At 37.1% G+C, this 27,326-nt stretch overlaps 1 long non-coding RNA gene across 1 annotated transcript in view; it reads left to right on the top strand.

The window, feature by feature from the left end:
• Nucleotides 1–7,890, top strand: part of LOC131382657 (uncharacterized) — a 37,272-nt gene extending 29,382 nt beyond the window's left edge. Inside the window, exon 3 of the long non-coding RNA XR_009212226.1 lies at nt 7,832–7,890. This is a non-coding gene — a long non-coding RNA (uncharacterized LOC131382657). The remainder of the gene's footprint in view (nt 1–7,831) is intronic.
• Nucleotides 7,891–27,326: the final 19,436 nt, after the last annotated feature.

The raw sequence follows: 27,326 nt of genomic DNA, 5'->3' as shown, positions 1-27,326 counted from the left end.
TTGTTTTTTCTCCTCTCTCAGGATTGCCAACACTTTATAGGCTTGGTCACTTTATAGAATCTCATATTTCTTGAAGACTTTTCATTTTCTTAGTGCTTTATTCTTGTTCTTTTTTTTTTTGTCTGACTGAATTAGTTTGAAAGACATGCCTTCAAGCTCTGAAATACTTTCTTCTGCTTTGTCCACTCTATTGATAAAAGTTTCATTGATATTTTGAAATTCCTTAAATGAGTTTTTCTATTCCAAAATCTCCAATTGCTTTCTTTTAAAGATATATATCAGTTCCTTGATTTCCTGATGGAGACCTAGTATGATCCTTTTTTTTTTTTTCAGGTATTACATGGTGCCATAATTCTTGCACTGATTCCTTTTCATCTGGATATTCTGGCCCTTCTAATTTTGGTAATTATTTTTGTGCGAGGAGAATTTTTTTTCTTTCAGTTTATTTTTTCCTTTACCTTTCACCCCAGCCCCTCCCTTGGGGGAGTTGACTTTAGAGAACGTTGATTAGGGTCTTTTGGCTTTGCTTTTATAGCCCTATGCAGTTTTTTTTCAGCAGGTTTTATATTAGGCTGTATGGTTCATCCTGCAAGTCAATACATAACATTTATGGGTAAGAGCCAGCTGAAGCCAACATGGCTAGGTATGTACTTGATTCTTGTTTACCAGGTAGAACTATCTGTTGTCTCAGGCCACAGGCGGATCTGTGGTTTGCACAAAGGTCTGAGCTCCCTGCTCAGCCCAAAGGAGTGGGGCTCAAGATGGCAAGGGTTAGACTGGGCAGGACCACCTACATATTCCCTCATGGCAAGCACAAGCACCAGTGCTGAGAGAGAATCCAGTGGGTGTGCCATCAAGCACTCAGAATTATGTCTAGGCATGGAGCTGGGCAACCTACTTAGTTCTTTGCACAGGTAGTTGGGTGGCCTAAACTGCTATTCCAGGAGGGTGGGCACTCTAGATGCCTGGAGATCTGCCTGAGGGTGGAGTGCAGAGGGCCACAGTGCATCAAAATCTCTGCACAGAAAAAATAGGTGGCACAGGCTACTCATCCAGGCAGGTGGGTGCTCTGAATCACTAGAGATCCGCCTGAGCATGGAGTAGAAAGGGCCCTGGTGCACCACAGTTTCTATGCAGGAAAGGTAGCGCAGCTCAGGCTGTGAATCTTGTGAGCAGATGCTCTGAATGCCTGGAGATCTGCAAGGGCATGAAGAAGAGAGGGCCCCTCTCCCAACCCTGGCTCCAGGATCTCTGCACAGGAATTGTGGGGCAAGCTGGTCCTTTGAATACCCAAAGATCTGCCTGGGCATGAAGCAGAGTGGACCCCACTGCACAATGATCTATGCACAGGAAGGGTGGGGCTGCTTATCCAGGTGAGCAGGTACTCTGAATGCTTGGAGATCTGCAAGGGCATGAAGAAGAGAGGGCCGCCCCACCCCACCCTGGCTCTAGGATCTCTGCACAGGAATTGTAGGGCAAGCCAGTCCTTTAAATGCCCGAAGATTTGCCTAGGCATGGAGCAGAGTGGACCCCACTGCACAATGATCTATGCACAGGAAGGGTGGAGTGGCTCTAGCTGCTTATCCAAGTGAGCAGATACTCTGAATGTCTGGAGATCTGCCTGGCCATGAAGCAGAAAGGGCTCCACCACACCATGATATATGTCTAGGATGGGTAGAGTGGCTCAGGCTGCTGAACTAGGAAAGTAGTTGCTCTGAATGTCTGGATATCTTCCTGGTCATGTAGTGGAGAGCACCCCACTGCACCACGATGTATGCACACGAAGAGTGGGGTGGCTCATGCTGCTGATCCAGGTGACAATGTGCTGCCAATGCCTAGAGATCTGCTTTTATCAGCTGGACACCATCACAGGGGCTCTTTGTCCCTGTTGTTCTCCCTGAGATTAGGGGTATCTTCATGATTCTGGTGGATTCGTGTCTTTCTTCTTAAATTAAAACTCAAGAGTTGATCTTCATGTATAATCTTGTTATTTCCAACTGGCTGAGACAGACTAAAAGCCTTGACTCCACCAATTTTTAGGGAAAAGCTTTTTTTCATTTAATTCAATAACCAGTCAAGAATCATGCATTTTATTTGTGATGTCTGTAATCTTCTATAATCTAGAAGACATCAGCATTTTTTATGTCTTTCTTGAAACTGATATTTTTGAAGAATCAAGGTCAGAATGACACATATTTTATCCTTGTTAGGTAATTTCCTAGTAAGCAGAAACATTTTTGGCAGAAATTTTATGTTAGTAATATTTGGTCTTTCTCAATTTATCACATTGGGAGAACATGATGTCACTCTTCACCATAACTGTTTATGTTAAGTTTGATTAGTTAAGATACAATTTCTTCGTGGTAAAGATTTAATTTGCATTTTATAATTGATAAGTACAGTTTCTTCAACATTTATTAGTCTATCTTCTTTAAAAAATCATTTACTCAAATTATCTGTTCCCAATTCATCTATTTTAAAATCAGTATCAATTTGTAGATTTTTTTGTGTGTAATTCTATTTCTGTAAGTATTTATTTTGAAGCAAAAAATTGTCCCAAGTTTGGCCAGTGAAAGACTCTTAATGCTGGATTCCTCAGGATATGTCTCTATTAGTTCTCCAGGTTCTTCTTATTTCCTGGCACAACAGGATATTTCAGGGTCACACTATAACCTTCCTGCTCTAGATATGGAATCAGCCTTTTCTCCAAGGAGCTCTTGTTCCTTTTAGTGTAAAATGATATGTCAAAAGTGATATTGGTAAGCTAGGAATTATTATTGCTACTAGGGTGCCATTTTGTTAGATCCTTTTTGTAGACAGATACTTCCAATTCCAATTCTAGCACCACAGTATGTTTCTTCTTTTTCTCCTATCCCATAATTGTATCTTTCTTCTTCTACAGCAAAAAAAAATCCTAATTTATCAACAATATCAATATATAATAACTTATTTTCTCAGTTCTACAATAAATACAAAATAGTGTTGGAATTTCTGTGTTAGCACCACTGCAAATAATAAACCTAATAAGGAAAGCTCAAGATATATTAATATTTTTTGTCCTTAGAATATATACCATTGGAATTATACAGTTAAATTGTTGTATGAAAAATTTATTTCGATAAATTTTTGTCTATCTAAGTGAATATGTTATTTCCTTGATATATAGTTATAGGCCATTTCTGTTTATATTGAATTTTAGGATTTCTCCCCTTATCTTTGTTGAGATAGTTTTATTTTATGCTTATGTAAAATATTAACATGTTTCAGAATCCAATTTCCTTCCCAATCTCTTTCTCTGGATTCTTAATCATTTCTTGTAAGTAAACAATTTTATTAGTGGCTAATTTATCCTTACTGCATGTCATCTTGAAAAATGAGCATAGAGTGATGATAGATATATAGAAGTAAATATGCAAACATACATATGAGCTTGTGTTCACACAAATGGTAGTGTTCAATAGATGCCCTTTCCCTGTTGCTTCTGTTTATCTAATGTATACATCCTATGAAGTTTCTCAATATCAGTTCATAGACATATTCCTCACTTTTTAAATAATGTATTAGCCTTCCATTATAGGAAATGACCATAGCTTATTCTATCATTCCTGTATGTATAGACTTTTAGGTCATTTTCAATATTTTGATATTGTAAGTAATGCTGCCATGAATAAGCTTCAACATATGTTTTCGTATTTGGGAGGATATATCATCAAGTTAAGTTACTAAACATGGAATTCCTGGACAAAAACTAAATATGGACATGTTTTCATATGTTTGAGTTATTTACATATCACTCCTTGTGAATTTTGTATTTATGTGCTTTGCTCAGTTTTCTAATGGATTTTGGCCCTTTTATCTTTAAATTTTTAAAGAGTCCTTTACCATTTACAGTGGTTCTAAGAGTAAATTTGCTATACCTTGGTATATTATAAGGTATGTCCAAGCAATGTGATATTGAAAATAACTTAAATTTGCAGGTTATTTTTCTTCTTTTAAAATAAATGCAAGGATTCTGGGAAGATGGCAGAGTAGGAACAACCATGAATCTATATCCCTACCTAGACAACAATTGCACTGGCAATACCTGTCTGGTATAATTACTTTGAAACTCTGGGGCTATTGAAGGCTTGCGACTTTTAGGAGAAGGCTTGGATGGTAAAATGCAGTTAATTTTGATCAGTCTCAGCTGTTAGTATAATATAAGCTTCCTATCCCCCACCCCCAGCCAGGGGCAGCCAGCTGTGCACACTTCTGTCAGCAACTTGCCACAGCTTGCAGGAGTAAGGGTGGGAAAAAAGCACCCTGTCTTTCAGTATTGGGGATCGGTGCTATGATCATCGGTTGCTCCCTCTGATCACAGAGGTGCAAACAAAAAGGTGGATAACCGTTGTTATGGCACCATCCACCAGCAATGAAAGTGCTTCTCCCTCAGCTACAGTGACTTCCAGAGTATTTAAAGGGCTGGTGCCCTTTCCCCTCCTTTTCATTTTTCTCTTTTCCCCCTTTTAGAAGCCAGATCTTAAAGGCTAGGACACTCAAAAACAACTGCATGTAGGAGAAAAATTGGAAAGTACTGGGCATGCTCAGAAAAAGGCACAAGCTCAAAGAGACTTGAAAAGACCTTAAGGGTCTCAGACTGATTCTCAGTACAGAGACAATTTGCAAATATTTTTCTAAAATACAAAAACAATATAAAACAACAGCAAATAGCAAACCAGGAGAAGAAGAAGAATCAAATTTCCAGGTACCACATTATTGGATTCAGATATTCCATTTTCAATCAAAATATCATAAGGCATATAAAGATTCAGGAAACTAATATTTATTCAAAGGAAATAAATAAGTCAGCAGAAACTGTCATTCAAAAGCACCCAATGACAGAACTAAGTTACAGAAATTTTAAAACAACTGTCTTAAAGAGATTCAAAGAACTAAAGGAAAATGTGGAAATATAGAACTTAAACAGCACAATAAACCAACTAGATATAAAAGACATATGCAGAACACTCTCTTTAACGATGTCGTACGCATTCTTTTCAAGTGCATATGGGACATTCTCCAGGCCAAAAGTTAAGTCTCAGTATATTTCAAAATACATATCATACAAAGTATCTTCTCTGACCACAATAAGATAAACCTAGAAGTGAAAAACGAAGTAAAACTGGAAACTTTACAAATTGTGAAAATAAGACAACAAACTCTCAAGCAACCAATGGATCAAAGAAAAACCACAAGGCCAATAAGGAAATATTTAAAGATGAATTAAAACACAACAAACCAAAACTTACAGGACTCAGTGAAAGCAGTACTACTGGAGAAATTTATAAATACATTAAAAAACAAGAAAGGTCCTATGTCAACAATTTAACTTTACACCTTAAGGAACTAGAAAAAGAGAACAAACTAAGCCCAAAGCTAGAAGAAGTAAGAAATAATAAAAAGTAGAACATAGATAAATGAAATAAATAATAGAAAAAAATAGAATCAATAAAGCAAAAAGTTGGTTCTTTGAAAAGACGAATAAAGTCAACAAGCCTTTAGCTAGCTAGACTAAGAAAAAGAGTAAGAGGACTCAAATTACTAAAATTAGAAATAAAAGTGCAGATGTTACTACTGATTCTACAGCACGATAAATGATTCTAGGAGAGTTCTATGAACAATTGCATGTCAAAAAATTGGATAACCTAGATGAAATGGACAAATTTTTAGAAACGTAAAACCTGTAAAACTAAATCATCAAGAAATAAAATATCTGAATAAACTTCTATAACGAGTAAGGAGATTGAATTAATATAACTTCAGTAATCAAAAACTGTTATAAATGATAAATGAATTCAGCAAAATAGCAGGACAAAAAGTTAACATGCAAAAACTAGGTGCATTACTATACACTAACATAACTAATATGAAAAGGAAATTATAAAGACAATTCAATTTACAGTCATTTCAGAAAGAATAAAATATTTAGGGATTAATTTAACCAAGTAGGTGAACGACGTGTACAATGAAAACTAGAGAACACTGGTGAAAGAAATTGTTGACATAAATAAATGAAAACATCCCATGACCATAGATTGGAAGGCTTAATATTGTTAAGATATCAGTACTACCCAAATAAATCTATAGATTCAATACAGTAATACATTCCCAATAATGTTTATTTATAAAAATAGAAAAACTCACCTTAACATGTGTATGAAACTTCAAAGGAAACTGAGTAGCCAAAACAGTCTTAAAAAAAAGAACAAAGCTGGAGAACTCACACTTTCTGATTTCAAAACTTACCACAAAGCTATGGTAATCAAAACAGTATGGTGTAGGTACAAATACAGACTAGTAAAATTGAGAGCCCGCAAATAAACCCTCACATATATTGTCAAATGATTTTTGACATGACTGTCAAGACCATCCACTGGGTAAAGGGCAGTTTTCAATAAACGATGCTGAGAAAACTGGATATTAACAAGCAAAGGAATAAAGTTGGAACTTTATATGACAACATATACAAAAATTAAATGGATCAAAAACATAAATGTAAGACCAAAAGAAATAAAACTGTTAGAAGAAAGCATGGGGCACAGGCTTTACAGCATTGGATTTGGCAATGATTTCTTGGATATGAGACCAAAGGCACAGGCAACAAAAGAAAAAATACACAAATTAAACTTCATAAAAATTAAAATAATTTGTGCCTCGAAAGACACTATCGACAGAGTAAAAAGAAAACCCATAGAATGAAAGAAAATATTTGTAAATCATACATCTAAAGAATTAATATCCAGAATATGTAGAGAACTCCTAAAATTCAGTAACAACAACAATAACAAAATGCAAAAATGGGCAAACTACTTGGATACACATTTCTCTGAACAAGATATGCAAATGACCTATAAGCACATAAAAAGATGCTCAAAATCATTAATCATTAGGGAAATGCAAATCAAAACTGCATTGAGATACCACCTCACACAGACTACAATGGCTACTATAAAAATAATAAGTGTTGATGAGGATGTGGAGAAATTTGTACACTTGTGTAGTGCTGGTTGGAATGGAAAATTGTGTAATTGCTGTGAAAAACAGTATAGTGAGTGGTTTTTCAAAAAATTAGGAATAGAATTACCACATGATCCAGCATCTTCACTTCTCTGTATATACCTAAAAGAATTGAAAGCAGGGTCTTGAAGATACATTTGCATATCCATATTCATAGTAGCATAACTCACAATTGCAAAAATGTGGAAACAACCCTAGCGTCCTTCAATGGATGAAAGAGTAAACAAATGTGGTATATCCATACAATGAAATGTTATTCAGCCTTTAAGAAAGGAACTTCTGCAATCTGCCATAATGTGAATGAAACTTGAGGACATTATGGCAGTGAAATAAGCAAGTCACAAAAAAGCAAATATTGTATGAGTTCACTTATATGAATTACCTGGAGTTGTCAAAATCATAGACGTAGAAAGTAGAATGGTGATAGGGATGGGGAAGAGGGAGAAATGGAGACTTACTGTTTGATAGATATAGAGTTTCAATTTTACAAGATGGAAAGTATTATGGAGTTGGATGGTGGTGATGGCTATACAATGATATGGATGTGTTTAATATCACTGAACTGTACACTTAAGAATGATTAAGATAGTAAATTTTGTTATGTATATTTTACCACAATATAAAAAATTAGAGAAAAAAAGAAATGGTGTGGAACAAAACTAAAAGAGGGCTTAAAATTAAATAAAGGAATATGATATGTATCTCTTCACAAAAAAGAGAAGCAAATATAAGATAATTTCCATAACAATATTATTCTTCATTGGTTGCTTTCCAGTCTAGCTTGTTGGATAAAAAGGAATGAACAAGAGCTCAACAGCCATCAGAAAACTGCAGCTAACCCTAGGTAAGCCTATTGAAACACATTCTATGGTCAAAGATATATTTCTTATATAATGAGAAACAAACTGCAGTTGAACAGTTCTGTTAGAAATAATCCATGTAGAACTTTGAAATGTGTCCATTTATATTTGGTTTATATGAAGCACCAGCCTCTACACAGTTTCACAAATGTACTGCTTATCAATGTCAAAGTGACTACAGCACTGACTCCATAGAAACTTTCTGTGGTACCTCATTACAGTACAGATTATCTACCTTTACTTCACTATAATTCCCTAGAGCACACCTCTCTCATTTTCCCTGTATTTCTAAATTTATGGAATATGTACATCTTGGAAATCTTTATGATTATCACTCTATTGTTCTAACTTTTAATTATCTGAATCATATATATGGGTTCTCTAATATATATTTTTATATTATTATTATACCATATATATAATATTAGTAGCAGCAGCCAGCTTGCTTGCTTGTATCCTTCCTCTTTCCTTTTCTTTCCTCCATCCCTCCTGACTTTCCTACCTTCCTCCCCCGTTCCTTCTTCCTTTTTTCCTCCCTCTCCCCTTTTCTTACGTTTCTGTAACATGTTATAATGTCTTTCTGGCTCTAGGATTGTGCCATATAACACCTTTCTCCATCATAGCTTCCTCATTTCAAAGATATTTTTCTGTGAATATGTAAAATAAATGTCAAATTCCAGATTGGCAGAATAAATGAGTATTCTTAGAACTTGGTAATTGGGTGCTACGGATCCTATTTAATACTCCTACATATTTGTCTTATTTGTTACCACATATTAGTGATTCAATGTTAAAGCCTGAATTTTTATACAGGCTGAAGGTTTAGGTTTATGTGTTTGGTTTTTTTTTTCCTTTTGGAATTGGCTGGTAGATTATTTACTGGTAAAAACACCAACTCAATTAAAATAGATATCAATGCATCAGGGCTGTATATCACATGTTTGTAAACTGTTATGTGCAGACCTCAGCAATTTATAACTCCTGCCTAAGTACTAATACATTGCTTAAAGACATTATCATCATTAATTTTCTTTTTTCTTTTTGCTACTATTCAAAGTCATCCCCATTTTGATTTAAAATTAAATAAGTCACTTCATGACATACATAATTACTTATATCTGCAACCTGAGACAGAATTTCTTTCAAGAGGAATCAAATTTATCTCAACTAATGAGTCATTAAGTTTCATTTCTATTGCCAAGTGCACATTATCTTTTATTCAATATGATATGCCAGAAACTTCCCTAAATGCCAAAATATCATTTATCCTCCCTCTACACTCTTTCCCCAGGGATCCAGGCATTTTTGTTCCCTCACCTCAGCCCTGATCCACATGCCTGCTGTTTCCATCCCAGCCATCTCTGCAAACTGCCAATCATGCTCCTCTTGGCCAGAATGCTTAGGGCTTTTGAGTTTGTACAGCCAAATACCCAGAGACTGGGTTCACTCCACCCAACACTTTTGGATTTTGATTTTGGCATTATTTTTCACACAGACTTCCAGAAATGAAAGGTTGCTTTACCAAATCCCCATGACACCTGGTTTTTTCTGTTTATTTATATTTTGCATTTTCCCAGCTACCACATAGAAGCCAACCTAGGAAGAGACAGCAGAGGTGATTGTAAGTGCACTGAGTTTCACAGTGAATGCATGCTGTCTGACTGCTGGCTAGGGGCTTTATTTACTGAAGGCATTTTACAATTTTGTTTCCTTCCAAGCCACCTCAGCAAGAGTTTTCTTTTGAATTTCGGTGGTGAGAGGTGATAGAATGATGACAGGTTGGCATGATGCAGCCTTTACCTGTTGAATAGAAAGAAGCTTAAAGTCTTTGAAGAAAATATCTAGGAATAATGAAAGAATTTTTTCCCTTGAGAACTCTGAATAGTTCAATAGAGTTATTATGAGCCACTAAATGGCGCATGTTGCTTCTAAATGTGCCATTCTTATCTATTCTCAAAACTTAGAAAAATGTTTGGAATTAGCAGATTATTATATTTTTATTACCTTACATTTGATGATGCTATCGCTTAAAATGTACAAATAGCAGTCAATTTGACCAATAGGGTTAAAAAATACCATTTCATTATAGTCAATTTATTGTTTGTGCCTCATGACTTTTTTTTAAAAAAAGGTTAATTTCATTTATTGAATCTGTCTTCCCAAAATGACCTTTACCGTTAATTAAAACTACATTCTCCTGCACTTAAAGAGTAGTTTGGCTACCATTTATAAAAATGGTATTAAATCTTCACAGATACTAAAGGGAGGCAGACTCTTAACATCCTCCTTACACAAGCTAAGAAACAAGAAATACAGCACCCTAACTCCCAGTGGCACATATTTGAGACAATTTTCTCAACTTCAGCTGGACTGAAATACCCTTGTATTTTCCTCTTCTAGACATAGGAAGCCAGGCCTGCAGGCCATATCATGATGAAATCCATGGACTTGCTAGTGGAGTCATCTTAGTGGTCTGGTATGTGGCTTTCAGCTCTCTACGTCCAATATTTTAATATACTAGTTATACAGTAAAGTCTTGAGAAATTTGATTATATATGCATCTGAAATGCATTTATAAAGCAATTTTCAGATATATGTATTTATATTGGAACATATCTTTCCAGTAATCAAAAAAATCATTTTTACTGTAAAAAATACCTCATTTCCAGTATCAAAGTATTCAGAAGTCAAATTAGCAAGCAGAAATTGGAGAGTGAGGGATCACAGAGAAGAACTGTAGAGAGATGGAAGCCTTCTTCATTTAAGCCCTTTGAACACTGCCCCCTTATAAATTACATTATTCTGGAGACCAGACTGTTTTATAGGAGTAATTGGAATTAGAAGTACCATCCATAGTGAAATTACATGGGAAAATGAACTGGCTTTGGCTCCCTTAGTCTCAACCCACAATTATAGAGAAGAGATAGAGGGGCAACAGTGTGTGTAGTTCAGAAATCAGGCTTTATATCAGGCAAATTTGTATTTGAACCTCAGCTCCACTGTTACTACAGCTGTGGAACCCTGGATCAATTACCCTGATTTGCTTTAATTTTATCTGTACATGCAGGAAAAAAGCTCCCTCCCCTTCCTGCTCCCTTCCCACACCACACGCAATACCATTAGGGTTGCTGTAAGGTTAAGGAAATACAACATACTGAGCACAGGGACTGTCAGGATGGGTCATCAATGTAATGATTGACCAACATACTAATATCTGAAACTGGGTAAGGCTGCTGGGCTGGATTGTCTACTGTCAACTCAGCATCATTACCACACCCTTCAAAGGTCTGAAAATTGCATTCTCCAAACTCCCCTTCCCTATTATTTTCCGGGTAGAATTTCCCATTGAGAGGAAGTTGCATGAGATTTAGACAGCAAAAGAGAAAAAGCTCTTATTCTCTGGATATGGTTGTGACCAAACTTGTAGGCAGGCATGAGAGATAGCAGCTACTCAGTGAGCACATGAGAACCATCCACACTGCGGCAGATGGCAGAGATTTTCCCCAGCATCCCTGACTTTCCAGCTTCAGCAGTCCCAATTTTACCATGGCAATGCTCTGACCTTCCCTCTCCAGCTCTTCCAACATCTGTGTACAGCCTAATTTCTGAGCGAAACCTTTTATTCTTGGAAGAGTTAGGATAGCTCTGTTTTCCTGACTGATTCTGGGTTGATAGCACTGGCTGTAGTCAGGATCAGGAAGCTGCCAGATGGTGGAATTCAGGTGGAACAGGGAAGCTGCTCCTGTTCTCCATAGAGAGGATATGTTTATAGATTATTTGATTAGTATTATTCTCCTATACTAGGCTATAGCACCAAGTCCAGTGCTTGGCACATTAGGAACTCAGTAGACAGTTGCTGAATGCCAGCATCTATGTATGGTTGCTTCTGTTTGCCCTACCCACTCATCCCCTTTCTTCTAGAATGGGTTTTTTCTTACTCTCCCTCCACTGCATGGTTGAATGACAGCCAAAGACTTCTTTTAGAGCTTACTCCTCTGGACACATTTTATTGTTCCTGGTCACTGCTGGCCAATTACAATTTTTTCTAAAGATGTTTTAAAATAGATACTAACAGTACAGCCCCTGCTGTATCATGAAAGCCTGAAAGCTACTAGCAACCATCATTTCAGTTGTATGGAGAATGTCTGAGAGAATGAAATAGACATAGAAGTAGTACATATGTGAAATGGTGAGAGAATCTTGTCAGCATTCAAATTCCCTAGCAGCAGTAGTCCCCAGCAACAGTTTGTAGTGAAGGATAATACCTCACGTTTCTTGTCTAAGCAAGTTTGAGTTGAATTTCTGTCACTGCACTAAAAGGGTAATATACACTATCTCCACTTGTATACCAACAATCTTATGTCTCCAGTCCTGCCTTTGTCCTTGGCTGTGCCCTTACTATCCAATTTTGGGAGAAGAAAAATGATAGAGGTAAAAGTCAGAGAGTTAAGTTAGAGAAGAAAATATGAGCCCCTGAAAAGGGAAGGCAGGGAGAAAACACCTAGTCACCTTCAAAGCCTCAGATGTGTGAAAAAATATTATTTTTTTAAGTTTACAAATGAGTACATTGTATTCCATCAAAAAAGAACCAAGAGCTAGTGTTCAGATAACCATTCAGCATCCCATTGTGTTGTCTTATCCTCAGGATCCATACTAACTTACAACTTCACCATATCACACACTTGCCATGTTATATCACAGTGTATCTACCTACTAGTCATTCTACTTCATTAATCCACAATCCACTGAAAGGCAGAGATTATATTTTATTTGTCTTCACATTCTCAGCATCTGGCATTTTACTTGCCTCATAATAGGTGGTCAATAATCTTATGTCAAATGAATAAAATTTATTTACACAAAGGAATGTGTCTGTTTTGACACACCTTTTAAAAAGTCTCAGTTGATAATTTTATTTAAAGAAATATTTGACATGTTTAATCAGGTAAGAAATCTGGCTAGTTTATTTACATTTTGATTATATAGAGAAATATATATAATTTTATATACCAGTTTAAAAAGTTTTCTAGAATTCACAGTGAAAAAATTGTAAGATACTGTGATGAAATTCTTTGTTGTCTCTTCTCCTTTCTTTCTGAGTGCCAGGTTTTATGCTAGGAGCTAGGGATAATAAGACACAGAAGCTCTCAGTTCTTCCTTAAGAAAGAGGGTGAAATCTAGTGGCATAGACTAGACATGTCAACATTCTCTTTCTCTCTCTGAAATGCTTAGAGTTGTTAGAGATAATCAAATATTTATTTTATCACCAAATGACCAGTAAAGAATACAGTTGCATTAAGTATGTAAGAGTCTTAGTATTAATAAGTATGTAAGACTCTTACATGGAAAAGAGTATCCAAAGTTACTGCTTTAAAATAATAATAATGATAATAATATCTAATATTTATAGGGTGCTTACTAAGTACCATGAACTCTGCTAAATGTGTTACATAACCTATATTAGCCCTACAAAATTCATGTGCAGTACATATAAATTATTATATATTTTGCAGATGAATAAAATTATGCTTTGAAGTGTTAAGTAGTTTTCCCAAGGTTATATAGCTAACATGTGGCTCAGCCAACATTCTAACCCAAAGATGTTCATCTGTAGAGCCAGCACTCTTCTGTAAAGAGAGGCAATGTTTTAGAAGCACAATTAAGGAGGAGGAAAATCAGACTATTACTGTTGGTAATTTGGGATTGTGAATAAGAGTTTGAGTGGAATACGGTCTATCAGAAACTTTTTGATGGAAACCTTGCATGTAGGGGAATTGAGAATGAAGTTTACATATCTTAGAGATGACCTTAGCAGGTAAAGGCAAAGATTGAAAGCATCAGAGGTGGAAAAAATTTTCAATAAATACAATTGACCCTCGAACAATGCAGGGGTTGGGGTAGTGACCCCTTCACAGTCGAAAATTTGTGTATTATCTTTTGGATCTTCCAAAACTTAACTAACCCCTAGTGTTGGCCATAAGCCTCACTGAAAATAAACAATTGATTAGCACATATTTTGTTTGTTACATACTGTATTCTTACAATAAATTATGCTAGAGGAAAGAAAATGTTACTAAGAAAATTCTAAAGAAGAGAAAATATTTTTGCTATTCATTAAGTGGAAGTAGTTTATCTTAAAGGTCTTCATCCTCATTGTCTTCACGTTGAGTAGCGTTACGAGGAAGAAGAGGAGGGGTTGGTCTTACTGTATCAGAGGTGGCAGAGGTGAAAGAGGTTGGGGGGTGGAAAGGGAGGCAGAAGAGGCAGGTTACAATAGCTGTAACTTTACAGAAATCATCATCATAATTTCTGCCTGATATTTTTGCTTTTACATTTCTCAAAAAATTTTCTATATGGTACCAATCCTTCTTCCACTGTTGCTCATATCATGGAAGAGTCCATGTCTAAAAAAGGTCACAAACTGTCTTGAATAATCAGAATTTTCCTGCCAGATTGTCTGATGTCAGTTTGTTTCCTGGCATTGTTTCTTCTACATCTTCCTCATCATCTGGAACTGGTTCAAAACCACTTGTCTCCATTAAGTTGTCTTCTGTTAATTGCTCTAGTGTGGTGTCTATTAACTCTCAAATTTCTTGAAGATTCATATCTTAAAACTTTTCGCCTGTCTTTTTTTTTTTTTTTTTTTTTTTGCCATATCCACAATCTCTCTCATGGTTTCCTTGATTGGTTCTGTCATAAATCCTGTGAAGTCATGTGTACCATCTGGACACAGTTTTCTCCAGTAGAAATTTATTGTTTTAGGCTTGATGGCTTTCACAGCTTTTTCTGTAACAATGATGACATCTTCAGTGTAATGCTTTAAGACTTTCGTGATGCTCTTTCTGAGGGTTCTCCTCCATAGCAATGACAATCGTTTCCATAGAGCACCATGTGTAATTGGTCTTAAAGGTTTTTATGACTCTCTGAACTAGAGGTTGAATTAAAGATGTGTTTGGGGACAAGTAGACAGTTTCAGTGTCTTTGTTGTTGAAATCATGGTGTTCCGAGTGGCCAGGAACATTGTCCAATATCAAAAGAACTTTAAAACACAGTCCCTTATTAGCAACGTACTTCCTGACTTCAGGGACAAATAATCAATGGAACCAATCCAGAAAAAGGGTCTCGTTCAGGTCTTCTTTTATAACCAGAAGACTGGTAGCTGGTGTTTCCCTTTTTCCTTCAAGGGTAAGAGCTTAGTGGCTTTATATATAAGGGTAGTCCCGATCATAAACCTGACTGCATTTGCACAACAATGGAGTTAACCTTTTTCTTCTTCCCTTAAGTCCTGGTACTTGCTTCTTTTCCTTCCTAGTAAATTTTCTTTATGGCATTGTTTTACTCAAAATAGAGCACTTTTGTCCGCATTAAAAATCTGTTTGAGCAAATATTATTTCTCTTCAATTTTTTTTTCCTTTTTTTTTTTTTTTTTTTTGAGACGGAGTCTCGCTCTGTGGGCCAGGCTGGAATGCAGTGGCACGATCTCGACTCACTGCAAGCTCTGCCTCCCGGGTTCATGCCATTCTCCTGCCTCAGACTCCTGACTAGCTGGGACTACAGGCGCCCGCCACCTCATCCAGCTAATTTTTTGTATTTTTAGTAGAGATGAGGTTTCACCATGTTAGCCAGGATGGTGTTGATCTGACCTTGTGATCTGCCCACCTCCGCCTTCCAAAGTGCTGGGATTACAGGCGTGAGCCACCTTGCCCAGCCTCTTCAATAATTTTCTTAATGACAACTCTGGGAACTCATCTACAGCCTCTTGATTAACTGAAGCTGCTTCTCCTGTTATCTTGAGTTTTTTTTTTTTTTAAGACAAACCTCTTCCTAAATTATCAAACCATCCGTTGCTGGCATTAAATTCTCCAGGTTTAGAAACTTTCATTTTAAGATGTTGCATAATGACTTCCTTTAAAAAAATAAATTTAAAGACTATAGGTATACTTTATTATAGTAATCCTGCACCCACATATAAACTGAATTTTCAATATGAGATTAAAAAGTATTTTGCAAAAAGTGCAAGGTTTTTATACTTGCTAACACACCTACTCATGAAGCAACAGCTTCATGAATTCCTTCCTTCCCTCCCTCCCTCCCCCCTCCCCTTTTCTTTCCTTCTTTCCTTCCTTCTTTCTTCCTTCCTTCCTTCCTTTCCTTCCTCCCTCCCTCCCCTTTTCTTTCTCTTCTTTCTTTCTTTTCTTTCTTCTTTCTTTCTCTTTCCTTCCTTCCTTCTTTCCTTCCTTCCTTCTTTCCTTCCTCCCTCCCTCCTCTCTCTCTTCTTTCTTTTCTTTTCATTCTTTCTTTCTTTTTCTTTTCTTTCTTTTCTTTCCCTTCCTTCCTTCCTTTCTTTCTTTCTTTTTTTCTTTCTTTCTTTCTTTCTTCTTTCTTCCTTTCTTTCTTCTTTCTTTCTGTCTCTCTCTCTCACCCTCCCCTCCACCCCATCTCTCCCCTCCCCTTTTTCCTTCCCTCCCTTCTTCTCTCTTCCTGTCTTTCACAATGTGCCACATGTTGAATTTATTTCTCTTGAAATGGTGGGAAACTGCAGCTATAGATCTCAGCCTGCTGCACGTGTCAAGCAAGTCAACTTTTTTATGTAGTGTAATGACTTTTCTCTGCTTCTTGGCAGCACTTCCAGCATTACTAGTGACACTTCATAGGGATCCAATGGCATTACTCAAGGTTTACAGTACTGCACTAGGCATGATGAAAAATGTGAAATACACAAGAACTGTGAGATCATTTTTTTCTGTGATATGCAATTTACTGGAGATGATTAGCATCATAGGGCATCTTAAACAGATCTCACTGCAATAGCAACAGGAGATGGCTACAAAATTATTACAGTATTATAATGTGTTCTACAGTTAATCTTATTCTGTTATGATTTCATTCTGCATTTTTATATTTGTTTACATTTCTCTCAGCTACAACTGACACCATGTATGGTCTGTGTTTGTGTGTATGTATTTTGATAAACTTTGACTTTTTATTACAGACTTTTGCATATTTTATGGTAGTAAATGATAAAATGAACTAATATGTATCTATATTTTATGCCCTCATGACATATCTTTCTCTTTTTTTTCAATATTTCTAAGCTACTGAGATTCACCTGCAAGTTTTTTCAAATTGTTGCAAATCTTTAAAAATTCCAATATATTTATTGAAAAAATCAGTGCATAAGTAGACCCACACAATTCAAACCTGAGTTGTTCAAGGGTCAACTGTATTTGACATAAGCATGCTATATTTATAATATAAATATCATCTATTATAGAATAGATGATAATCATCAATAGGTCAGATCTCAGAGCTTCCAAAAGTTAGGCAGGAGAAATATATTCTTTTACCCACTTTAGAACATTTACTCTTCAACTGTCCATGAATCTGGGGCAATAAATTTAGAAATACACAGATTAGCAACAAGGTTGTTCCTAGATCGAGAAGCTCCTGACACAAGCTATTACTATAAAGATTGAGGCTGGAAGACACAGTTTATTGAGTAAAATTAGAGTTTTCTTATAATAAAGTGATACTGGGTGAAAAAAATAAAAGTAGACATTTACTTCACATAGCATTTGAAATATATGCCCAAATTTTGTCTAAAATATCTAGCTGGAGTTTTGAGGCTACATGTGCTCTTTAGGTATGGAGTATTCACATGTGCTCTACTTTTTTCCCTCTACCTTTGGCTTTGAATGTGCTTTGTTAGTACTAGCTTGTAGCCTTAGTTTATTATATTGCAGGTCAGATGTTACAGTGAGAAGAGTATCAGATTGAGAAACTTTAATCCCAGGGAAGGACTATGTGAGTTTTTTGATTTGGTACACTTCATCAAACCTCAACTGAAATTGTTCTAAATCAAAGGAGATTGGTGACCCTAAGAACCCATTTGGTTTTATAATTAAATTAGCCTTTGCTGGTCCTCAGCCCTTAAATTCCTTTTCTATAGCACTTCTCCCTAGGATCATCCTGAGTCATAGTTTCCTTTCTCTATAGACATTGGCATGTCACCTGTGGTCTCCACCAAACTGGTTTTGTTAAGGTTACAACATTTATTTATGTGATTATTTATGTGAATATTTATTATTATTATTAGCTCAGCTCTGAATAATTTTTAAAAAGTGCTATCAACATTATATATTTACAAACACTTATTAGAGATTTAATATGTGGTGTTCAATTGCAGATAAACTGTCACACCACTTCACTGTCTCTTATGATGAAAAAAGTGCAATCTGTCTCTAAGAATTGTTTTTATCATTATAAATCACATATAGCTTTATTTCACATATGAGTAAATTAAAATGAGAGAAGCTAAGATTTGTCTAGGTCATACCTCATGTCTTCTGATTCTAAATATAATTTTCTTCTATCTATACCGATAACTTCGGTATTTTTTTAAAAATAAGTGACGAACAGCTGAATCTTGTTCTAAATGTCCATGCATTTATTCATCTGCCATGTGTTATATACTTATTGTGTCCCACGCCCTGTGCTTGGCCCAGGCAAAAGAAAAAGAAGCCATTAATTGCTCTGAGTTGGCTTATAGAGTGCTGGAGGGATGTGTGAGAGCAATAAAATGGCAATAACAATATAGTGCAAGAAATAGAATAATAAGTCAAGATAGCATTTACTTTGCAAGTGCAACGTAGGGACACTGAATTCAGACTGAATGGGTCAGGAAAGATTTTCTGGTGGAGTGGTAGCTAAGTTAAATCTTGAAGGGTAATAGAAATTAGCCAGGAACAGAAGAAAAGAATGAACACTCTAGGCAAATGAAGCAGCATACACAAAAGCAAAAAGAGATGAAAGGGTGTCATACCTTTGGAGAATAGCAAGCGGTTCAGCTTGGCTGATATCAGAGGGAAAGTAAAGGCCTTACATAATGATTCTTCCTTTATAAAATAATTACATAGGTTTATACTATAAGAGGGACTTACAATAATCAAAAAGTAAATATGGGTTGAAAAAAGTAGATGTGACAATAATATAGAGCCTGCAAAAACAGTACCAATCCCAGAAGGAAGGAAAATGAGATGGAGAAGCATGAAAATAGCTTGACCTTTGGTGGCTGGGAAGCAGATAAAGGTCTTTCTGTGGTCCCATCAGCACAAATCAAGTCAGCCAAGGTGCAAGTCACCTGAAGAAACAGTCATAAGTCACCACATGCATTTATTTTCCCTACCACAATCGAGAAGGAGGACCAAATCAATTCATAATCATGGCTTTGCCTGTATGAGTGATAGCAGGTCATTTTCAGTGGGCCAGGTCCAGCACTGTATTTATTCAGTGTTGAAATGTAGTAAGGGAACAGAGAATTGGTTGACTTCCAGAATTATGAAATAAAACATTTGGCTACAAAATTAACCACATGAACAAATGTCTTTTGAGGTTTGTTATGGTAGCTGCATTGTGCATCACGCTGACTTTGGGATGTATAGGATTTTAATCTTATACTCCATCTCTTTACCTCAGTTGATGAAAATCATTAATGTCAGAATATACATGATATTGTATGTTTTGAAGTCCCCAATCATTTTTCTGAGCCCCAACAGAAATTGATATCCAGATCACTATAAAGAACATTTGCTTTTAACACTAGCCATCTCAACAGGGAGTTAAGTATCTCTTTTTTTTTTAAATTCCCCTCAGCCAGTATTAACACACACCCTGAAGTTCTCTTCACTTACATTCTGTCAGTTTCCTTTGTCAGCTGAGGTTGAAACTGGCTACCCAACTAGTTTTAATTTCGTTGTATTCTCTTAGCTGAGGATTTTATTGCTATTCCACAATGCCTGATAAAATGGGATGGACCCACCCACTCTGTCAAAATCTCTAAATTGGGAAGAAATACATCAAGTGATTTTCACTTCTCTATTCTTTGTCGTTCATTGTGAATTCTAAAGCAAAATTCTAAAACACAATTTTGAATCAGAGCTGTACATTACCATTTATGTAATAGCAAAGGCAATTTCTAATTTTAGTATAGTGGAAATTATACTGTGTTTAGGATCAGAAGACCTACTTTTTAAGTCTTAGAACTGAAACTAACTACATGCTTTATATTGAGCAAGTCAAACCTCCCTGTTCTTCAAAATCCTTCCTGTGTGAAATAATATATATAGACAGGTGACCTCTATAGGTCTTTCTTATGACTTTCTGAATGCTTAAACAAATGTAATTCATTCAAGGCCTCCATTAATAAAGAGAAATCTAGAAACAAAACAAATCATGTCGTGAAGTCAAAACTTCAAAACCCTTGAATAGGTTACATAATCAGCCTAAAGATGATAGCCACAGCCATCATGATACATTATTTATCAAATATCTACATATTCACATCACCATGGTAGACACTAAGATCTATCAAATAAACTAAACAGATGTGGCACTGGCTGGACTCCTAGGAGCACAATAGATAAAAAGGGAAAATGGTTTCCCACATGAAACTGCTCCCTCAAAGGAACTACTTATCCAGCTTTTTCTTCAGGATGATTCATGATGTGTAGTATTCTGTTCACTTCCAGGTTAAGAAAGAATAACCAAGAACAGAACTGACAAACTAAGTCAGTCAGTGAACCTGCAGTTGGAACAATGACATAAATCCTGCCACATTTTTTATGGGAAAGTCTAATGGAAACTGTTCCGAAGAAAATCAATAAAGCCATCAAACATTGGGTACTTGTTAGATGTAGTTTCTTTTTTGGCAGGAGTGGTGATAAGGTGAAATTCACTACCTTAGTGTATTTATTCTCTAGGTAAGTGACAAGAGGAGAGATTACAAATTGAAATTGATTCAAAAAATGCATCACCGTTTTTAACAGTTGAAGTCTATATAAATAGAAATGCATATCAGTGAACAAAGGACCTAATGATTGGCATTAACAAAAAATAGTCTAAAAACCCAACTGCGGGGGAGGGAGCCAAGATGGCCGAATAGGAACAGCTCCAGTCTACAGCTCCCAGCGTGAGCGACGCAGAAGACGGGTGATTTCTGCATTTCCATCTGAGGTACCGGGTTCATCTCAGTAGGGAGTGCCAGACAGTGGGCGCATGACAGCGGGTGCAGCACACCCTGCGTGAGCCGAAGCAGGGTGAGGCTTTGCCTCACTCGGGAAGCACAAGCGGTCAGGGAGCTCCCTTTCCTAGTCAAAGAAGGGGGTGACAGACGGCACCTGGAAAATCAGGTCACTGCCACTCTAATACTGCGCTTTTCCAATGGTCTTAAAAAACGGCACACCAGGAGATTATATCCCACACCTGGCTCGGAGGGTCCTATGCCCATGGAGTCTCCCTGATTGCTAGCACAGCAGTCTGAGATCAAACTGCAAGGCGGCAGCGAGGCTGGGGGAGGGGTGCCCGCCATTGCCCAGGCTTGCTTAGGTAAACAAAGCAGCCAGGAAGCTCGAACTGGGTGGAGCCCACCACAGCTCAAAGAGGCCTGCCTGCCTCTGTAGGCTCCACCTCTGGGGGCAGGGCACAGACAAAAAGATAGCAGTAACCTCTGCAGACTTAAATGTCTCCGTCTGACAGCTTTGAAGAGAGTAGTGGTTCTCCCAGCATGCAGCTGGAGATCTGAGAATGGGCAGACTGCCTCCTCAAGTGGGTCCCTGACCCCTGACCCCTGAGCAGCCTAACTGGGAGGCACCACCCAGTAGGGGCAGACTGACACCTCACACGGTCGGGTACTCCTCTGAGACAAAACTTCCAGAGGAACGATCAGGCAGCAGCATTCATGGTTCACGAAAATCTGCTGTTCTGCAGCCGCCCCTGCTGAGACCCAGGCAAACAGGGTCTGGAGTGGACCTCTAGCAAACTCCAACAGACCTGCAGCTGAAGGTCCTGTCTGATAGAAGGAAAACTAACAAACAGAAAGGACATCCACACCAAAAACCCATCTGTACATCACCATCATCAAAGATCAAAAGTAGATAAAATCACAAAGATGGGGAAAAAACCGAGCAGAAAAACTGGAAATTCTAAAAAGCAGAGTGCCTCTCCTTCTCCAGAGGAATGCAGTTCCTCACCAGCAACGGAACAAAGCTGGATGGAAAATGACTTTGACGAGATGAGAGAAGAAGGCTTCAGATGATCAAACTACTCCGAGCCACAGGAGGAAATTCAAACCAAAGGCAAACAAGTTAAAAACTTTGAAAAAAAATTTAGACGAATGTATAACTAGAATAACCAATACAGAGAAGTACTTAAAGGAGCTGATGGAGCTGAAAGCCAAGGCTCAAGAACTATGTGAAGAATGCAGAAGCCTCAGGAGCTGATGCAATCAACTGGAAGAAAGGGTATCAGTGATGGAAGATGAAATGAATGAAATGGAGCGAGAAGGGAAGTTTAGAGAAAAAAAGAATAAAAAGAAATGAACAAAGCCTCCAAGAAATATGGGACTATGTGAAAAGACCAAATCTATGTCTAATTGGTGTACCTGAAATTGATGGGGAGAATGGAACCAAGTTGGAAAACACTCTGCAGGATATTATCCAGAAGAATTTCCCCAATCTAGCAAGGCAGGCCAACATTCAGATTCAGGAAATACAGAGAGCCACAAAGATACTCCTCGAGAAGAGCAACTCCCAAGACACATAATTGTCAGATTCACCAAAGTTGCAATGAAGGAAAAAATGTTAAGAGTAGCCGGAGAGAAAGGTCAGGTTACCCACAAAGGGAAGCCCATCAGACTAACAGTGGATCTCTCGGCAGAAACTCTACAAGCCAGGAGAGAGTGGGGGCCAATATTCAACATTCTTAAAGAAAAGAATATTCAACCCAGAATTTCATTTCCAGCCAAACTAAGCTTCATAAGTGAAGGAGATATAAAATACTTTACAGACAAGCAAATGCTGAGAGATTTTGTCACACCAGGCCTGCCCTAAAAGAGTTCCTGAAGGAAGCACTAAACATGGAAAGGAACAACTGGTACCAGCCACTGCAAAATCATGCCAAATTGTAAAGATCATTGAGGCTAGGAAGAAACTGCATCAACTAACAAGCAAAATAACCAGCTAACATCATAATGACAGGATTAAATTCACACGTAACAATATTAACTTTAAATGTAAATGGACTAAATGCTCCAATTAAAAGACACGGACTGGCAAATTGGATAAACAGTCAAGACCCATCAGTGTGCTGTATTCAGGAAACCCATCTCATGTGCAGAGACACCCATAGGCTCAAAATAAAAGGATGGAGGAAGATCCACCAAGCAAATGGAAAACAAAAAAAGGCAGGGGTTGCAATCCTAGTCTCTGATAAAATAGACTTTAAACCAACAAAGATCAAAAGAGACAAAGAAGGCCATTACATAATGGTAAAGGGATCAATTCAACAAGAAGAGCTAACTATCCTAAATATATATGCACCCAATACAGGAGCACCCAGATTCATAAAGCAAGTCCTGAGTGACCTACAAAGAGACTTAGATTCCCACACAATAATAATGGGAGATTTTAACACCCCACTGTCAACATTAGACAGATCAACGAGACAGAAAGTTAACAAGGATACCCAGGAATTGAACTCAGCTCTGCACCGAGCAGACCTAATAGACATCTACAGAACTCTCCACCCCAAATCAACAGAATATACATTTTTTTCAGCACCACACCACACTTGTTCCAAAATTGACCACTTAGTTGGAAGTAAAGCTCTCCTCAGCAAATGTAAAAGAACAGAAATTATAACAAACTGTCTCTCAGACCACAGTGCAATCAAACTAGAACTCAGGATTAAGAAACTGACTCAAAACCGCTCAACTACATGGAAACTGAACAACCTGCTCCTGAATGACTACTGGGTACATAACGAAATGAAGGCAGAAATAAAGATGTTCTTTGAAACCAATAAGAACAAAGACACAACATACCAGAATCTCTGGGACACATTCAAAGCAGTGTGTAGAGGGAAATTTATAGCACTAAATGCCCACAAGAGAAAGCAGGAAAGATCCAAAATTGACACCCTACCATCACAATTAAAAGAACTAGAAAAGCAAGAGCAAACACATTCAAAAGCTAGCAGAAGGCAAGAAATAACTAAAATCAGAGCAGAACTGAAGGAAATAGAGACACAAAAAACCCTTCAAAAAATTAATGAATCCAGGAGCTGGTTTTTTGAAAAGATCAACAAAATTGATAGACCACTAAAAGACTAATAAGAAAAGAGAGAAGAATCAAATAGATGCAATAAAAAATGAAAAAGGGGATATCACCACCGATCGCACAGAAATACAAACTAGCATCAGAGAATACTACAAACACCCCTATGCAAATAAACTAGAAAATCTAGAAGAAATGGATGAATTCCTCGACACATACACCCTCCCAAGACTAAACCAGGAAGAAGTTGAATCTCTGAATAGACCAATAACAGGCTCTGAAATTGTGGCAATAATCAATAGCTTACCAACCAAAAAGAGTCCAAGAGCAGATGGATTCACAGCCGAATTCTACCAGAGGTACAAGGAGGAACTGGTACCGTTCCTTCTGAAACTATTCCAGTCAATAGAAAAAGAGGGAATCCTCCCTAACTCATTTTATGAAGCCAGCATCATCCTCATACCAAAGCCGTGCAGAGACATAACCAAAAAAGAGAATTTTAGACCAATATCTTTGATGAACATTGATGCAAATATCCTCAATAAAATACAGGCAAACCAAATCCAGCAGCACATCAAAAAGTTTATCCACCATGATCAAGTGGGCTTCATCCCTGGGATGCAAGGCTGGTTCAACATACGCAAATCAATAAATGTAATCCAGCATATAAACAGAAGCAAAGACAAAAACCACATGATTATCTCAATAGATGCAGAAAAGGCCTTTGACAAAATTCAACAATGCTTCATGCTAAAAACTGTCAATAAATTAGGTATTGATGGGACGTATCTCAAAGTAATAAGAGCTATCTATGACAAACCTACGGTCAATATCATACTGAATAGGCAAAAACTGGAAGTATTCCCTTTGAAAACTGGCACAAGACAGGGATGCCCTCTCTTACCACTCCTATTCAACATAGTGTTGGAAGTTCTGCAGGAGAAGGAAATAAAGGGTATTCAATTAGGAAAAGAGGAAGTCAAATTGTCCCTGTTGGCAGATGACATGATTGTATATCTAGAAAACCCCATTGTCTCAGCCCAAAATCTCCTCAAGCTGATAAGCAACTTCAGCAAAGTCTCAGGATACAAAATCAATGGGCAAAAATCACAAACTTTCTTATACACCAATAACAGACAGAGAGCCAAATCATGAGTGAACTCCCATTCACAATTGCTTCAAAGAGAATAAAATACCTAGGAATCCAACTTAAAAGGGACGTGAAGGATTTCTTCAAGGAGAACTACAAACCACTGCTCAATGATAAAAGAGGATACAAACAAATGGAAGAACATTCCATGCTCATGGGTTGGAAGAATCAATATCGTGAAAATGGCCATACTGCCCAAGGTAATTTGTAGATTCAATGCCATCCCCATCAAGCTACCAATGACTTTCTTCACAGAATTGGAAAAAACTACTTTAAACTTCATATGGAACCAAAAAAGAGCCCGCATCACCAAGTCAATCCTAACCCAAAAGAACAAAGCTGGAGGCATCACGCTACCTGACTTCAAACTATACTACAAGGCTACAGTAACCAAAACAGCATGGTACTGGTACCAAAACAGAGATATAGATCAATGGAACAGAACAGAGCCCTCAGAAATAATGCCGCATATCTACAACTATCTGATCTTTGAGAAACCTGACAAAAACAAGAAATGGGGAAAGGATTCCCTAGTTAATAAATGGTGCTGGGAAAACTGGCTAGCCATATGTAGAAAGCTGAAACTGGATCCCTTCCTTACACCTTATACAAAATTAATTCAAGATGGATTAAAGACTTACATGTTAGACCTAAAACCATAAAAACCCTGGAAGAAAACCTAAGCATTACCATTCAGGACATAGGCATGGGCAGGGACTTCATGTCTAAAACACCAAAAGCAATGGCAACAAAAGCCAAAATTGACAAATGGGATCTCCTTAAACTAAAAAGCTTCTGCACAGCAAAAGAAACTACCATCAGAGTGAACAGGCAACCTACAAAATGGGAGAAAATTTTTGCAACCTACTCATCTGACAAAGGGCTAATATCCAGAATCTACAATGAACTCCAACAAATTTACAAGAAAAAAACAATCCCATCAAAAAGTGGCCAAAGGACATGAACAGACACTTCTCAAAAGAAGACATTTATGCAGCCAAAAACCACATGAAAAAATGCTCATCATCACTGGCCATCAGAGAAATGCAAATCAAAACCACAATGAGATACATCTCACACCAGTTAGAATGGCCATCATTAAAAAGTCAGGAAACAACAGGTGTTGGAGAGGATGTGGAGAAAAAGGAACACTTTTACACTGTTGGTGGGACTGTAAACTAGTTCAACCATTGTGGAAGACAGTGTGGCGATTACTCAAGGATCTAGAACTAGAAATACCATTTGACCCAGCCATCCCATTACTGGGTATCTACCCAAAGGACTATAAATCATGCTGCTATAAAGACACATGCACACGTATGTTTATTGCAGCACTATTCACAATAGCAAAGACTTGTAACCAAGCCAAATGTCCAACAAAGATAGACTGGATTAAGAAAATGTGGCACATATACACCATGGAATACTATGCAGCCATAAAAAATGATGCGTTCATGTCCTTTGTAGGGACATGGATGAAACTGGAAATCATCATTCTCAGTAAACTATCTCAAGGACAAAAAACCAAACACTGCATGTTCTCACTCATAGGTGGGAATTAAACAATAAGAACACATGGACACAGGAAGAGGAACATCACACTCCGGGGGCTGTTGTGGAGTGGGGGGAGGGTGGAGGGATAGTATTAGAAGATATATGTAATGCTAAATGATGAGTTAATGGGTGTAGCACACCAACATGGCACATGTATACATATGTAACAAACCTGCACATTGTGCACATGTACCCTAAAACTTAAAGTATAATAATAATAAAATAAAAAAATAAGAAAAAATAAATAAAATGTACTTTAAGTGTAAAATAGTGTATTTCAAAGACTTAGTACAGAAAAGGAAGGTGCAATATCACATTAATGATTATCTTGTATTTGTTATGTGTTGAAATGATAATATTTTGGATATGTTGGACTAAATACATTATTATAACAAAAAAAAAACAACTGTGCCTTGAATGACAGCGGAATTAGAAAGAAATATTAAAATAAATACAAATGAATTGATATTGTGTAGTGTTTTACAAAGCATGTTCTTATACTTTATTTCATTTTATTTTCAGATGATAAGAACAAGGCTAACGGTATGCCAATGTTATATGCTTTGACAAGGTAAAAGTTCATAGACTTCAGAAACA

The sequence above is a fragment of the Hylobates moloch genome, unplaced genomic scaffold (assembly GCF_009828535.3).
Source record: "Hylobates moloch isolate HMO894 unplaced genomic scaffold, HMol_V3 SCAFFOLD_1, whole genome shotgun sequence".
NCBI lineage: Eukaryota > Metazoa > Chordata > Mammalia > Primates > Hylobatidae > Hylobates > Hylobates moloch.
Note: the sequence above shows the minus strand (reverse complement) of the source record. Positions and strands in the feature narration are given on the sequence as shown.